A 14,829-nucleotide genomic window follows, 5' to 3' on the forward strand; every position below is an offset into this window, starting at 1 on the left:
CCGGTGTTTGTCTGAAAGTATTCCACGATTGCCTCCTGTACTTCACTTTTAAAAATGGTGTCCAGCAGCGCCTCAGTAGGGAAGCTCCAAGGTCTGGAGGGTCGTGCCCTGTCAGGGAGAGTCAATGCCAGCAACACTGGGGAGTGGTCTGAAAGGGTTTGGACAAGTGATCCACTCCTTGTAGCCTTACTAAGAGGTCAGGAGTTGTGTACAATCTATCTAAGCGGGACCATGTGCCATGAGGTGCGGAGTAGAACGAGAACCCCCTGTCTGCTGGGTGCCAATGTCGCTATGCATCAGTCAGTAAGTGCTTGTGCAATAGGGCTGCAAGTTCCGCTTCAGAGGAAGGATTTGTGATGTGGCTCGCTACTGAGGTGTCCACATCTGGCTGCAGCATGAGATTAAAATCCCCCCTGAATAGGATAGAGTCAATCGGCACACCAGTGATGTGTGTGGAGATCTTGGCGAAGAAACCCCTGGCATCGACATCTGGGGCATAGATATTAATCAGAAGAATACGTTTTGTGCTCTCCCCGCCAACAGCAAATACTGTCCCTCAGAATCTCCTATCACTGTCTGGGGTACAACGGGGAGTACTTTATGAATTAATATACATACTCCGAGTGAGTAGGTGCTATAGCTAGCAAAGAACCTATTACTACCCCAACTAGCAGCGAAGCAGTTATCACAGTTGGGAGCGTAGTGGGTTTCCTGCAAGAGGGCGATATAGATCTTGTGCCATGCCAGATAGGCCATCACCTGGTGCCCCTTGCGGGGATTCGATAGGCCTCTCATGTTCCACGTCATGCATCGTAGATCAAGTCTCCCTGCCCCCCTGCACGCACCCCTTACGGTGGTCTCAGTAGTGTGTAGCCCAGTATGTCACTATGTGCAAGCCTGTGTAGCTCACCAGCACAAAAAAAGATGTCCTGCAAGATATGAATCCCCCCACCCACATCGGATAGCCACCCAATCTGCATCCAGTGAATCCCAATACATATCAAACAAGAAAGGAAAAGAGAAATAAGATTACCCTAAATTGAAGATCTACTGGGGGGCAGCAACGCCCTGAGCAGGCCCCATAAGAAGCTATAATAAAGCATGTGATAATGTGTAACTACAATCAAATAGGACAGGGACAGTCATTATTGCTCCACAAACTGGGAGAGAAAAGAGAAGGTTAAGAAAAAGAGTCCTTGCCCCCAAATCCTGGCAATGTTAATGGAGCTTAGTTCAGTGCGTCCGCCTCTGTTGCAACAGCACCAGCATCCCGGGGGAAGCACAGTTGTAGACAGCAGTTTATCATTTCCCGGGGGAAGAGCCCCCGCCCGACTCGAAGCGCTTCCAGAAATCAGCTGCCTCCGCAGGTGTATCGAAGAGAAGTCTTCCCATTGAGCTGGACACGGAGGAGACCTGAGTACAGCATGGCATAGCAAACATTCGCATCCTTCAGGGTATGTTTGATTTCTTGGAATTTGAGCCTTGCTTCCTGCACGACTGGGGTGAAATCTGAATAAAGTGACAGAGACATTCCCTGCAACTGCAGATTTCCTGCCTCTCTGGGATGGCGCAGGGCAACATCTCTGTCATGGTAATTGAGCATTCGCGCTATGATAAGGTGCAGAGGAGCCCCCGGGGCCGATCTAGGGGACAACGTCCTCTGGGCTCGCTCCACAGCAAATGTGGTGGAAAAACTGTCTCTGCCGAACATCTCAATCAGCAATCGTTCTATGTACGCCTCCATAGGGCCAGTATTGGTTGTCTCGCCACTCCAGCTATGCGAAGATTGTTGCAGCGTGACCGTTCCTCTAAATCCTCCACCTTCACTGCCGTCGTTTTCAACAGGCGCTCTCTATGGTCCAGGCTCTTTGACATTGCCATCAGCGTGTCCTGCACATCAGAGACGCGCTGTTCTGCCATGGCCATGCGGGTCTCATTCTGCTGCAGTCGACTATGCATGGCATCCATATGTGCTCCCAGGTCGTCAAAGCATACGTCGATGGCCTTGCAGCCGGCCCGTAGTTCAGCCATAATGGCGGCAGTGCCCTCCAATGCAGGGGGCCGGGAGGCCAGGCGGTCGTCGCGCTCAAGATGGTCCCCCCGTGCCGTTTCATCTTCGGCCTCTCGTCTGGGGGTCTTGGTAGTTTCGAAGGGGAGCTGGCACTGTTTTGGGTCCCCGCGACCCATGATAGGCAGGAGCAAGCAGAATCTCCAAGAATCAGTGGTAAACAGCCCCCCTCCACCAGGAAGAAAGAGAAGGGACTTTGATATGCGACAATGTAAGGCCGGGACAGGAGACCAACCAGCTCCGCTCCGCGCCGCAGCTATGGCATGCACTTGGCTCACGGGGTCATGATGTGTGTTTCCCACCCCCGTGCCGAGCATAAGACTGGGGGAAGAGAAGGAAGACTCACTCCATGGCTGGGCGCTGATCTGAAATTGCTGCTGCCATTGGTTGGCTCCGGGGACCGGACATCCGCCCCCGCTACTGCTATTGCGCAGTGATAGGCGCCCTTCAGCGTGGGTCCTACGGGGCGCCCATGCCAGCAAAGTTGGATGGGAGGGAGTCTCCCAACATCCGGGGGAGGGGGGGCTCATGAGTGAGTAAGTGACTCACCAGGTCCTTCGGTCTTCAATTCCCCGGCCATCGGTCGCTTCAGCAGGGCGCTGCACCAGGCCGCAGTGCCCCAGCATCGATCAGGACTCCTCAACGCTCTTCGCTGTGGTTGGCCCCGCTCTCAGGCTCGCCCCCAGCCCCTGTCGCCACAGGGCCTACGAGGGCCGCTTCAGGCCAGCCACGTGGGGCAGCCTCATGCAGACAGTAGGAGTGTTGCAGCCAGTGTCGCCACGCTCAATCACTGTCCCATAGTCCCAGGCGGCACAGCGGCTCTCCGGAGCTCAGATCTCCAACATAGAGGGTGACATAGCAGTACAATTCACAAGGCCGCTCAGGAGCTTCACGATCGAGTGACCATCTTGGTGCTCAGTCTGGCCACCCCTCCACCCTCCCCACACCCCCCACCATTTAACAAATAGTTGAAAAGAAATACAGCCAGCTGCTGGAAAGATGGCAGCTTAGCCTAGGGAATCTACCTCCACCTCCCAAAAGAAATTATAAGTATGACAAGAAATCATCAAAACTGGCCAAAAACTAAGAAAATATGGCTCCAACATCATGGCTGCTCGCCATTGATTTGTGTTGACCACAACTCTCATTAACTTGTATAGATGTGAACAGTTGGGCACACTGTACAAACGGTGGCTCAGTAGAAACACATGCAATAACAGTTGTGTCATTTTCTGCTCACTGTTGCCACCACAAGTCTCCAAGACATCTCTGTAACTTTGAGACACTCAGCTCTGCTCAGAGAAATCTATGATTATAGGCAGGGGAGTAGCTTAGTCATGGAGATTCAGGGGGTGTGACTTTCAAATTTCCCAACTAAAAAAGCAGTGGCTGCAGGGTGAATGGGTGAGATGACTAATGTGCTGACGGATTGTTCCCATCAGGAGCAGGGTCAATACTGATTTGCTTAGGTGGTCCTTGGGGCAGATATAGGGTCTGATTTAGAGTTCAGCACTTGTCCAATGACACTTATAATATGGAGGATGGAAAATCTGTTACGTTTGTGATGTAGTAACACTTCCACCATTTCTAAAACAAGCCCTTAGTTTGATGATGAGAGTTCTCTACCCGCCAGTTTCACGGTTCCCTTGCCCAAATGTTTATGCTGATGGCGTAAACCTTCATCTGTCGGCCCGATGAAGTAAAGGCCATTGCAGGTAAGCCATCTTTTTCCCATCCATCATTGTCAGGTATCTCCTGGCAGTGAGGGGCAGTGAAACAAATGACACACATAGCATTGGAGAAAACACTCATGGTGTAGGGGGCATTAGTCTTTCATTTCTCCGAAAAAACTTCTGCTTTGGAAGTTTGTTTCTGAAATATAAAAATATATTTTACGGATGGCTATCATGTTTGACAGAGCTATCCATCAAACATTTCCTACAGTGACAAGAATCGCAATAGCAGTGGGTCCTGCCAATGTATAGAAATGTCTGCGGGCTGGCAGAGATCTCTCAATTCGACAGGAGTAGTAAATGTAGGGTGGAGAATGTAAAGTTTTCCGCAAATTGTCTGCATTTACTCCAGCCGTGAACCCTAAATCAAGCACTCTGTCTAGTGTGTTACAGTGGGCGTAAAACAATGAGTTGGAATGCTGCTCCGCATAATTGCCAGTGGGTAGATTGTTTGTAAGCATACGTCCCATCACCTTTTCGATGTTTGATTGCCAGTAGTATGCCTGGAAACCTGGGACTGGTGAAGCTTTCAAGCCTACTACTGCGAATGTCTGCGAATTCCAAAAATGTACTACATATGCATCCATTAAGGGAGTACTTCTATGGGTGTAGATATACTATGGGGCATATCAGCAACAACCGGCGATAATTATCGCTAAGCGCACTTAGCGCTAGGATAATTATCGCCTGTTAGCGTGGATTTTTATCGCTGAGATAGTGTGCTATTAGCAACGCTTATCTCAAAAGCGATAAAAATCCTAGCGCTAACTGCCAAACGTGAGATTATCGCAGGAAACCCAGCGATAATCCCACGAAGTTTGACGATAGCTTGCTGATAGGGCCTCACATACTTAGCCATGATATCCACCTTACAGAGGATATCATGGCTAAGTCAGTTTCAAAGCGGGCGTTAAGAAAGTAGCGATAACAGAGGTTATTGCTACTTTTCTTGTTGCTATGCTGCTTTGCATGAGGCTTGATAATAGGAGAAATGTCGCTTAACGACATTTCTCCCGTTATCCTGGGGAGGAACGCCCACTTTGCATCTCATTAGAGATGCAAAGATGGGCGTTAAGAATTCAGGCGCTAAGACAAGGTTTCACGCTGATATAGCGATAATATTATCGCCGCTTTTCGGCCGAAAACGGCCGATAATTTTATATCGCCGCCTTGTAGATATGCCCCTTAGTTTTTTGGTAATTGGTCACTAAATATATTTAAGCTCCTGATTCAACATGAACAAATTAAACCCTCTTAGTGAAATCAGGATGATGAGACAAACCAACACAGACATAAAGACCCGACTCCGGACCTCTATAAACAGCTACCAAGCCACAAATTCATTGATTTGGGAGGTGTCACACTCCAAAGACCCCCTCCTGAGCTACAGCTCTGATTACAACTCACATTCTAACAGTGAAACACAGCATAGAACAGAGTAAGAAATATAAAATAGTATAAGCAGCATACAAATGTAAAAGCAGTGTACTGGAGAAATCTTCCGTCCTTTCACAACCCACTCTCTTCTCCATGTCTCCTGTTTTTATAGTAATAAGTGTCAAATTTAGGTCAAAGAGATGTCAAATATAGCAGAAACCTATCAATAGAACTAAAAATGAACCACTGGAGTGGTTGTCTCTAAGGAAGGAACAACACAAGCCAACTTACAGTTTCAATATGGAAATGAGTTTGAGAAAATTCACCTCAAAGCAACTGACAGAGCATTGATTTAATTCATGATGAAATAGCCGGAATGTGCATAGATATGATTACATTGACTCTAATGCTGTGGGAGAAAGAACATCACATTAGCAAGCTGAAGGAAACTGGCATGTCACAGAGAAAGGTTCAACAGCACCCTCCTGCAGTCCATGAAGAACAAACTAACAGAAATAAAAAACAGGACCAAAAGGGCAATCTTCAGATATTTGGATTACATAGGAAAGAAAGATGCAATTAATTGTTAGCGATTTGTGGAAAGATAATTGCCAAATCAGTCTTCTTTTTGACAGAGACCTCTAAGAAGAACTCATCACGGTAAACGCACAAGGCACCCATGTATTCTCATCTTTAAGCCATCAGCTATCACAATTCTGCAGGCTGTTATACAGAACCCAAAACTGTCAGAGAAAGGCAATAACTCCACTATCCAAGACAGTGTTAAAGAAATGGTGAATACTATCAACTATAACACAACAAGGCGCTGGAAAGTTCCAGTGACCTAAAGGGTATGAGAGGTGATAATGTGTAGAGTATATCCTCCCTACAAGTAATTATATTCACAAAAAATACTCTAATGGACCTATAAAAAAAGGATCTGATAAACTGAGGGGAAGAGGAAAATGGAAGATTCTGAAATGAAGGTTGTACCTAACCCAACCATGATCGTGGGGGAGAAAAGTATTTCTTTAAGTTACCCTCACACACCCTAGTGGTCTCATGCTTCATCATCGGGTCACCCAGACCCCTAAAAGTCCGGGTGGGCTCGACCACAGTGTTGGGAGTGCTTTTAATATGTTAAAGACAGAGGGGGTTAGCTAGATAAAATACCTCAGGCAGATCCCCAGTTTCCCTTTATTTTTGGGTCTGTCTGGGTCATTAAAACAAATAAAATGGGGTCTTTGTAGGAGTGTTATGGTCCTAGGACCCTAGTGCCGACATGTTTCAGTCCATAACAGGGCCAAAAATGGTCCAGGACTTTCTTCAGGGCAAAGATGTAACTCCCCTATGTGAGTGTAAATACTGGGATGGGAAGTCCCTATCCTGCTTTCGCCGAGGACCAGAACCAAATAGGTAGCAGGCAGGGTGACCGATCTTAATTAAGACCGCCCTCTTTGTCTTTTTGGTCCTGTGAGATACAGTCAACCTCCCCGAATTGGATGGAGCCTGGCAGTTGACACACACCCACCTTAAAGATATATCACGAGGAGCAGCTACTCTGCCCCCACCATACTGACAGGATAGGGACTTCCCATCCCAGTATTTACACTCACATAGGGGAGTTACATCTTTGCCCTGAAGAAAGTCCTGGACCATTTTTGGCCCTGTTATGGACTGAAACATGTCGGCACTAGGGTCCTAGGACCATAACACTCCTACAAAGACCCCATTTTATTTGTTTTAATGACCCAGACAGACCCAAAAATAAAGGGAAACTGGGGATCTGCCTGAGGTATTTTATCTAGCTAACCCCCTCTGTCTTTAACACACTAAAAGCACTCCCAACACTGTGGTCGAGCCCACCCGGACTTTTAGGGGTCTGGGTGACCCGATGATGAAGCATGACACCACTAGGGTGTGTGAGGGTAACTTAAAGAAATACTTTTCTCCCCCACGATCATGGTTGGGTTAGGTACAACCTTCATTTCAGAATCTTCCATTTTCCTCTTCCCCTCAGTTTATCGAATACTATCAACATCATCATCAGACTTAATACAATGTGTACTGGTTAAAATAGAAAAACTTCATTTGTAGTCTGGCATATCTTAAAATATACTTTGAAGATAGATACCTATATTTTTCAAAATCTATTAGACTTTGAGAAATACATATTTAATCAGGAGGAAGATGAAATGGACTTATGAAGAAGAACCTGTTCTAAGAATGTAGTCTATCGTAGAAATACCATTAAGAGATTAATGCTCAGTGTTACCATTCCATTCATTACCATTAGGGAAGCTTTTATGTATTTTTTATTAGTGATCGCAGGAGTGAAGACACTGAATAGAAGAACATTTCCATTTAATTTTTCTACTAGTCCAATTAACATTAACAAGATTATATATATCCTGTTAAAAATGAGGGGATGTGTTACTACAGGAGACAGGAGATCTAATTTGGTTATAAAAAAACTTCAAAAAGTCAAATACAAAATGCATTGATGAAATACTTTTTGGGATGAAATATCTGACAAGAAATGGTCTCAGAATTATATTTTCAAATAAACGGAGCAGGAAACCAATGTATTGGTACCATGCCTTTGAGGTGGATAGGTTCTAGCGAATATCCAAAAGAGTTACACTAACCCATGTGTATTTAACATTTATACACTTACCAAAGATGACCCAGCATTCTGGAGAGAAATCAAAGAAGTAAGGACATTTATTGCTGGAGGAAACAGTAACCATAGTTGTTGGTGACTCTAACCTTCTGTTTGAACCTGATATCAGAAGGACAATCCTCTCTCAAACGTAGGTCAGTGTAAGCCATCAGACGTGTAAAAGTCCTGTTCAAGAGTTCTAAAGGATATCTGGTGCATACACACTCACAAAATGAGTTGACTGTCTTACCTTATTCTCACCAAAACTATACAAAGATTGATTCATTATTTTGTAACTAATAACTCCAATATTCAATGTACCAGTAGTCCATCTATTAATCTAATTTGTAAATTGGATCATACTTGTGTGCATATGTCTCTAAATATGACACAAAACTGAAGGATGTTACCAAAATTACCAGAGACTAGAAGACAATATCAAACAAATTTTAGATGAGATAATCAATTATTATAAAAATAAAGGACCCTTTTTTACAATCAAATCAATAGAATGCTATAACAGCCTCTATTAAATGAAAGTGGCTCCAACCAAGAGATACACTCAGTATAAAACATAAATATAAAAGAAAGAGAAGCGAAATAGAAATAATAAATGTAATAACAATAGATACGATGCAATTATCAGTAAATTGGTGGTGATAGAACTAGGAAAAACATTGGCTTAGAAGCTTTGTGCTCTTAACAAGACTGGAAAAATAATGGCACACTCCTAAAAGTATAAAAAAAATCTAAATCCAATTCTAATGATCTCTCTTGTTCATCAGACAAACATGTATTGAACAACAGTGAAATATCCTAAAGAATAAAGAACTTCTACCAACAATTATATTACAAAGACTCCCCATTCTTCATCTGTAACTATTATACCATACCTAAAACAAAACAACCGACTGTCCTTCGACACAAATTATGGATTGAAATTAGCAAATTAGATTACATAATTGCATCAAGGCATCAGTGTGATTCTGTTAACTTTGAGAAACAAAGCTCCACACCCCAATGGGCTTTCTTTAATATTTTCCAAACCTTGAAAGATTGAATTGCCCCTAAATTACTTGAAGTTCCAAGAGACTTTCACAGCAAAGAAAAAATTGAAAATTTGATGGCAGAAGCCACCAAGATCATGATCTGAAATCATGCTAGGTGTCACATACCCAGTTAATTATATACGCATTGCCCTATTACATTTTGATAGTAATTTGGAAGCAGATACCTCGATATTTTATGTTGTACATTTGACATTGCATTCTGACCCATTTTTGTTCCTTTTGTGCAATGATCATTTAGCAGTTTTATTTCAGATTTATGCATGTTTATTGTGTGATTATTATAAATATGAAAAGGCGTTTCTCAGCAGGTATATGTTAGAGTCGGGGATCTCTGGTTGGCGCAAGGTTGCCCTTGTGTCAAGCAGGAACCCTCTCCTCCACGTCAGGGCGCAGGATAACCCCTCGCGAATGACCCTTGCTCACCCTCTAGGTGCGTGGCGTGAGCAGCCAAGGCGATTCCTCAGGCGTTGTTGGTTAAGCACTTACAATCATACACACAGTAAATACATCAATCCCCCCCAGAAACGGACACCAGACTTGGATATATATAAAAATACGCTTCTTTATGTAAAAATAGGTATATATATCTCAGCAGACTTATCACAAGACCAATAACGTTTTCGCTATGCCACCAGGTTGTAAAGCAGGCAAATGTTCTTTGTTCGCAGCTTCAAATGGAGACCTTGTAGTCTCTTGCAAATGTTACTTGTGGTTCCAGTACTCACAGAGATCGGCTCCTGCGAACGGGGAAATAAGGCGTTGCGGGCCCCGAGCCCGATACTGGAACTTCTTTCGTGAGGTGGAGAGTCGGCACAGGTCGATGCGACTCTCAGCTTGGGAAGTGTTCTTGGGTCCTCAATCAGCAGGTGTGGGCACGTAGGCAGGCGCGGCCAGCGACCCTTTAGCACGGCGGTGCAGGAGGGTCTCCACAGCGGGGGCGGCGCGGCCTGAGATGTCCGGGGATAGCGAAGCGGGGTCGCAGGGCACAGTCAGTGCAGCTGGATGACCCGGCGTAGATCACAGTCGTCGGACGGCTTCCGGCGGGAGGGGTGATAGCGCGGTCAGCGCGCTCCAGTAGCAGGCGGTGACAGGGATGCAGGCGGCCTGGCCCGGGGACAGAGAGCGGCTCTGGAGGGAGCGGGGCTCTCACGGGTTTGAGGCAGGCAAGCTTCTGAGTGTCACGGCCCTAGGAGGGGCGATGAGGGGCGCAGTCTCTTTCCAGCGGGATGCACACACGGCTCGAATTGGAGGACGAGCAAAAGCACAGAGAATCCACTGGTCCTGGGGTTCAGTTCAGGGGGCAAGCTCAGATCAAGCCCTTGGAGAATGTTCAAGCACAAAGTAGCAAAGTCTTTTCAGTAAGTCTCTTCCTCTCCTTTCTCAGCAAGGCAAGCAGCAGGCCAGCTCCTCCAGCGTCTTCTTCTCCTTCTAGTCGGGCAGAGGTTCTTTGTGGTAAAACAGGATTCTGATTTCTTAGGAGCCAGGCTCCTACTTTTATACCATGATTCTTTTGTTCTTTAGTGCCAGGGGGCCTAGGCCTGGCTCAGTCCAGTTCTGGAGCACTTTGTTATGGTGACTCTGCTCTTTCCTTTCAGCAGCAGGGCAGAGACATCAGCCGCTCCACAGGGGGCGGCGCCGGCTTTGTGGTGGCAGAGCACAGGTCTATTCAAGAGTCAAGGTGTGCTCCTCCCACCCATCCAGGTGTCACCTCTCTACCCACCACCTGGCAGCCAACCTGTCTCTGGGGATTCCCCAACCCTGCTCCTCACTGTTGCTAGGCAGAACACACACACACAGCAGAGGCGGACTGAGATGGTCAGGTCAGTAAATACTAACTTTCTAAAAGTAGTATTTACAAACCCAGGATATTAAAATAACCTTGGCTACAAGAAGTATTTTATTATTCTGAGTTCAGGCATACTAAACTTGACATTCTACCATGCTCTATGAGTCCACTGGGGTCACAGCGTGTAGCGACTCCAGCAGCCCATTCTGGCCTATGGAGAGCAGGTAGCCTTCAATAGTGAAAAACGAAAAGGGCTGTAATTCACTACTAAGACATGCCCCACACATCAGGGCATGTCCTACCTTATGCCTACAATGCACCCTGCCCGTGGGCCTACCAGAGGGGTGGCTAATATGTAGGTAAGGGAAGGTTTAGGGACTGGCAAGTGGGGGCACTTGCGCAGTCAGCGCGACAGTCCCAGACTGCACGCAGGGTCTGCGGTGGCAGACCCTAGACACATTTTACAAAGCCGCTTTCTGTGGGTGGCGCAACCAGCGCTGCAAGCCCACCAGCAGCATTGGCATTCACAAGCCCTGGCACCCCTGGTGCACTTTACTGGGGACTGACAGTGAATCCAAGAAACCAATCAGGGACATCAATTACAGGTACACTTTACTTAGGGAGCACTTGCACTGCGGCACGGATTAGCCGTGGCGCAGTGCCCTGAGCGGACAACACCAGCAAAACAATCGAGGCACACTATCAAAAAGTGGAAGGGAAACTCACGCCAAGGTGCCAGGTCTAACACGTGTCCCCTCCAGCTGAAATGTGGGGAGAACTACCCTTGCCCAGGGGGTTCCTCGTCACTAAGGCGGAAATACTTGGACAGACCGTCAGCGTTGGCGTGATCTGTACCAGGACGGTGTTCCACCGTAAAGTCCATACCCTGTAGGGAGATGGACCACCTCAACATCTTCGGGTTCTCACCCCTCATTTGCATCAACCATCTGAGGGGCCTGTGGTCTGTCTGAACCCGGAAGTGAGACCCAAACAAGTAGGGTCTTAGCTTCTTCAGCGCCCAGACCACAGCAAATGCTTCTCGCTCAATTGCACTCCACCTACTTTCCCGTGGAAGTAACCTCCTACTGATGAAGGCTACTGGTTGGTCCCAGCCCTCCTCAGTCATCTGTGAGAGAACAGCCCCTACACCATGCTCTGAAGCGTCTGTCTGCACTAGGAATTCCCTGGAGAAGTCAGGGGCCAAGAGCACGGGCGCCGTGCACATGGCAGTCTTCAGGGTGTCGAAAGCTTTCTGACAGGTGTCAGTCCAAATCACGTTCCTGGGCTGCTTCTTGGAAGTCAGCTCTGTCAAGGGGGCAACAATCGTTCCATATCCCTTGACAAACCTCCTGTAGTACCCAGTGAGCCCCAGGAAGGCCCTCACTGCGGTCTGCGTCTTGGGGGGTTCCCAAGCCAGGATGGTCTCAATTTTGGGTTGCAAGGGTGCCACCTTGCCACTCCCCACTTGGTGTCCCAAGTACACCACGGAACCCTGCCCGATCTGGCACTTGCTTGCCTTGATCGTGAGGCCTGCTCGGCGCAGAGCCATCAACACTTCCCAGAGGTGGCGCAGGTGTTCGGGCCAGGTGGCACTGAACACTGCGATGTCATCCAGGTAGGCGGCACTGAACGCATCCAGCCCAACCAGTACCTGGTTGACCAACCTCTGAAAGGTGGCAGGGGCATTCTTCATTCCAAATGGCATGACTCGGAACTGGAAGTGCCCATCTGGTGTAGAGAATGCTGACCTCTCTTTGGCCCCATCGGTCAAGGCGATCTGCCAGTACCCAGACGTTAAATCAAACGTGCTGAGGAACCGGGCAGCCCCCAGCCGATCAATGAGCTCATCAGCTCTGGGGATGGGGTGCGCGTCAGTCTTCGTCACTGAATTGAGTCCTCTGTAGTCCACACAGAACCGGAGTTCAGGTGTGGCTCCCGGCGCAGCAGCCTTTGGGACCAAGACCACGGGGCTGGACCAAGGACTGCTGGAGGACTCAACCACCCCTAGCGCAAGCATTTTGGAGACCTCCTCCTTGATGCAAGCTCTGACCCTGTCAGTTACCCTGTAAGCCTTGTGCTTCACAGGTAAGCTGTCTCCTGTGTCCACATCATGGACGCACCAATCTGTGACACCAGGAACCAGGGAGAACCTATCGGGAAACTGCCCCAGCAAGTGGCGGCAATCTTCCTGTTGTTCGGGCGTCAGGGTGGGTGAGAGGTTAACTCCATCCACTGACCCATCTTTCTCAGAGGCCACTAAGAGGTCAGGAAGAGGCTCGGTCTCCTCTTCCATTCCATCATAAGTGGCCAGCAGCATGCCCACTTCGGTCCTCTCTAAGTGGGGCTTAAGGCGGTTAACATGTAGGACCCTCAAAGGGTTCCTGGGAGACTGCATGTCCACCAAGTAGGTGATAGGACTTTTGCGCTCCACAACCTCAAATGGACCTGTCCACTTATCCTGAAGTGCACAAGGCTCCACTGGGGCCAAGACCCACACCTTTTGTCCAGGTTGAAGTTCTACCAGAGTGGCGTTCCGGTCGTACCACCGCTTCATCTCCTCCTGGCTGGCTTCCAGATTTGCCTCAGCAAGTTGCCTGAAACGCCGAGTCTGGTTTCGGAAGGCCAGCATGTAACTATATACATTCTGGGGAGGTTTCCTGGGAGATTGCTCCCAGCCTTCCTTTACCAAACTCAGAGGTCCTCTTACCGGGTGACCATACAGAAGCTCAAAGGGGCTGAATCCTAGAGACTTCTGTGGCACCTCTCGGTAAGCGAAGAGCAGGCATGGCAAGAGGACGTCCCACTTACGCCTCATCGGACCGTCCAGGCCCATGATCATGCCTTTGAGGGTTCGGTTGAATCTCTCAACCAACCCATTTCCTTGGGGGTGGTAAGGAGTGGTGAACTTGTAAGTTACCCCACACTCCTTCCACAGGGATTTCATATATGTGGATATGAAATTGGTCCCCCTGTCGCTCACCACCTCTAGAGGGAATCCCACTCGGGAGAAAATTCCCATCAGTGCCCGTCCCACCACGGGGGCCGTCACTGTCCTCAGAGGGATGGCTTCAGGGTACCGGGTGGCATGGTCCACCAAGACCAGGATGAACCTGTTGCCCAGGGCTGTCTTGGGGTCCAGAGGCCCCACAATATCAATACCCACTCGTTGGAATGGCGTACCGACCACAGGGAAAGGTTGCAGAGGAGCCTTGTGCTTCCCTCCGCTCTTACCACTTGCCTGGCAAGTCTGACAGGTTCTGCAGTAGGAATCTGAATTCTTGTGCATTTGGGGCCAGTATAAGTGGGTGACAAGCCTGTCATAGGTCTTGTCCATCCCCAAATGTCCTGCTAACGGCACATCATGAGCCAGCCCCAGTAGGAAGGTTCTGAACTTCTGGGGTACCACCAGCACACGGGCTGACCCAGGTTCAGCAGCCTTAGGCTCGGAATACAGGAGGTCACTCTCCCAGTACACGTAGTGTGTTTTGGCCTGAACACCATTGGCCTGGTCTGCAGCCTGTTGCCGCATACCCACGAGAGAAGGGCATTCTTTCTGCTCCCTGCAGAATTCCTCCCTGGAGGGACCTCCTTCTTGCTGCCAATGGGTCAGCTCAGGCAGGTCTCCCAGTTCGGCAATCTGTTCCCCGGTAGGCTCCAGAGCATCCCCCTCAGGGTCTGCTTCCTCCTGGGCTGTGGGAACTTCGGGGGCCGGTTTCCCGCGCCTCCTGCGCCTTCTCCCTAAGGCCGGTTCCTGGACCTCTCCCTCAGGCTCCAGGACCCTCTCAACACCCCTACTGGCTGCCATGGACCGGGTGGTCACGCATGCCCAGTCGGGTAGACCCACCATCCTCAGATGCGTGGTCTTCTCCACCTTTTCCCAAGGGGAGCTCTCCAGGTCGTTCCCTAGCAGACAGTCTACAGGCATGTCAGTTCTCACAGCGACTTGTAGAGTACCAGAGACCTCCCCCCACTCAAAGGGAACTTGAGCCATTGGACAACGGCTCTCTATGTTGTCAGCATTGACAACCCTACAGTAGGCATTGGGTACAATCTGCTCTTGAGACACCAGGTGTTGCCTCACCGAGGTCACGCTGGCTCCTGTATCTCTAAGAGCCTCAACCTTCTTTCCATTG

The sequence above is a fragment of the Triturus cristatus genome, chromosome 8 (genome assembly GCF_964204655.1).
Source record: "Triturus cristatus chromosome 8, aTriCri1.1, whole genome shotgun sequence".
NCBI lineage: Eukaryota > Metazoa > Chordata > Amphibia > Caudata > Salamandridae > Triturus > Triturus cristatus.